The 2,858-nt window shown below is 44.0% G+C and overlaps 1 pseudogene; it reads left to right on the top strand.

Moving 5' to 3' along the window:
• The first annotated feature begins 1,042 nt into the window (after window positions 1-1,042).
• LOC149090444 (uncharacterized) lies at window positions 1,043-2,601 on the top strand (annotated as a pseudogene).
• Window positions 2,602-2,858: the final 257 nt, after the last annotated feature.

The raw sequence follows: 2,858 nt of genomic DNA, 5'->3' as shown, positions 1-2,858 counted from the left end.
CTACTGTCAATAATTGTAATTAAAATGAAATCCAAAAATGAGATTCTTGTTATGACGCATTAGAGAAAAGAAGAGCCAGAGTAGCGGATGATAAATTTGCATTACATACATACACACATACAAATGAGCGCGTGCATAAGAAAGGCTGGAATGCTTGATGCTACATATGCGTGCAGACTTATGTACATACATATACATGCATATATGCGTACATACATATATGAGGGCTTTTTAAGAAGACACAAATTTAAACTTATAAAATTGTTCAATTAGAAAAAAGAATAAAATATCTATTTTATAAAAAACGAAATATGTATGAAAAAAAAAAACCATAGCTTGTTGGACTTGGGAGGTCAACTCGCGTATATATACCAAATTACAAGTCTCTAACATCAATAGTGCCTAAAATATAGCCAAATTTGAAAAATTTCTATATCTTCAGGTCCGATTTGCCACGCCCCTAGTAGGCGTAGACATAAAATTTTATCATCAGTCATTATAGAATTATAGCATTAGCTCACGTGCGAAATTTCAACGTTCTAGCTTTAGAACTTTAGGAGATACAGTTTTATCTGATTTGCCACGCCCCCAATGGGCGTAGATATAATATCCACCATAGCTTTTTGGACTTGGGGGGTCGACGCGGATCTACATACCAAACTTCAACTTTATAGCTCTTCAACTAACATGATTTCTGGTATATCGGAAAATGCATTTTCCAATTTGCCACGCCCCCAGTGGGCGGATCGGGAAAATTTTAACACTTTATAAATCGGAGTTATACACGAGTATGTGTTCCAAATTTCAAGTCTCTAGCTTCAATAGCGGCGAAATGAACTGCGTTCACACGGACAGACGGACAGACGGACGGACGGACAGACGGACAGACGGACGGACAGCAAGAAAGACATTGCACAAAACCAAAACCAACTTCGTGAATGAGTATAATAACCCAGCAGATATTTTATATCGGGGATGTTCAGTTGAGGAGCTTAAGACATTATTGCGGTTTTGCGGACCAGGATTTTTAAAGCTTTCTGACCGTTGTGGCCAGCCAACCCACAAATTACCCTATCAAAAGAATTAGAGCTACTAGAGAAGCGTAGAACTGCAATTACTATGATCGCGGTCGATGAGGTAACAAATCCAATCAAGTTCGTCATTCTCTGAGCTACTCCGCATCGTTGCATATATGTTCCGCTTTATCAATGGAAAACAAGAGAGTCATTCTTCACTTGTTCCTACAGCTTCTGAGTTAAGCTTCGCATTCTTTGAAGTCATATCTGTAATTCAACACATTGAATTCAGCGAAGAAATTAAGAAAGTAAAGAAGTCAATCGGGTTGCAACCGTCATTGCAAAAACTGACACCCTTTTTGCACCCACATCAGCATGTTTTGTGGTTGCTACGAGTAGGAGGTCGTTTATTGAAGGCACCATTAGCACATAATGCCAAATTCCCCTTAATGCTTTCAAAAAGGTGTCGTTTCGTGACGCTTTATTTGGAGCATTTGCATCGCTCTCATTGCCACGCCAATCCACTAGTACTAATGGGCCTGCTTCGGCAGCAGGTTTGGCTGGTCAATGCTCGAGAAGCTTGCAGTGCAGTAGTCCGAAAATGTGTACATTGTTTTCGCTACAAACCGAAACTCTTATCCCAAATAATGGCCAATCTTCCCGCTGATCGCTTACATGGTAATAGGCCATTTGAGATCAGTGGAGTGGACTTTTGTGGTCCAATACTAGTTTCGCTGGGAATTCGTGGCAAATCGCCAGTCAAAATGTATATTGCCATATTTGTTTGTTTCACTTCGAAGGCAGTGCATCTTGAATTAGTCACCGATTTAACCTCAAATTAATTTCTGATGTGTTTATCCAGGTTCGTTGGTCGACGTGGGCTTGTCCGGAAGCTGTATTGCGACAATGCCACCAATTTCGTGGGTGCTGCACGCACGCTGGACCTCAAGGCAAACTTTTCATGGCAACACAAGAAACTTTGGCTATGGAAACTTTTGCTGCGGAGCGGGGCATGGAGCTTGTTTTCATCCCTCCTCGAGCGCCGCATTTTGGCGGCCCTTGGGAAGCGGCGGTGAAATCCGCTTAGGGTTTGCTGCTGAAAGCGATGGGCAGCGCTCGATTACGGCAAGACGAGGTGGCCACCGTGCTGATCGAGGTCGAGGCCGTACTCAACTCGCGGCCAATGATCGCTCCCAGCAGCAACCCCAACGACGGCGAAGTGCTCACGCCAGGCCACTTCCTAATAGGGGGAACGCTCGCGCTGCTGCCACTCGTGACCACAGAACCAGTCGACGCCAAGCTGACACTATTAAAAAGATGGCAGCTGATAACCAACATCAAGCGTCGGTTTTGGATAGACTGGTCAAGGGACTACCTGTTCAGCCTCCAGCAGCGGTCAAAATGGACGAAGGAGAGGCAGAACCTACAGGTCGGAGCAGTCATGGTCGTGGGAGACGACAACGCTCCTCCACATCAGTGGATGCTAGGCGTGGTAACGGAAGCCATAGCCGGAGGAGATGGTAGAGTGAGCGTAATTGTCGTTAAGACAAAATGGCACATACAAAAGGGCAATTCACCACCATATTATTGAAGCCCTGCGGCCTTTCAACGCGGCCGATGTTTTGACATTTGGATATGCCCTCTTTAGTATATAGAATTAGAAAAAAGATAATGAAGAATTGAATTATTAAAATTGTATAGGTTAAGAATGGAAATGAAACCACTGTAAAGTAGTTGTTGTTGTACGCGCCAGCACGGGAGTGTCGCTCACCATACAATCCCTCTCCCGCTGCTCGCGCTTAGATGAGCTCTCTGCTGTGCAAGCTGCGCTTGCGTTGCTGT

This window comes from Drosophila navojoa, unplaced genomic scaffold (assembly GCF_054131105.1).
Source record: "Drosophila navojoa isolate 15081-1374.11 unplaced genomic scaffold, UAZ_NAV_1.0 NAV_Backbone_198, whole genome shotgun sequence".
Lineage (NCBI taxonomy): Eukaryota > Metazoa > Arthropoda > Insecta > Diptera > Drosophilidae > Drosophila > Drosophila navojoa.
The sequence above is the reverse complement of the archived record's forward strand: the minus strand, read 5'-3'. Positions and strand labels throughout refer to the sequence as shown.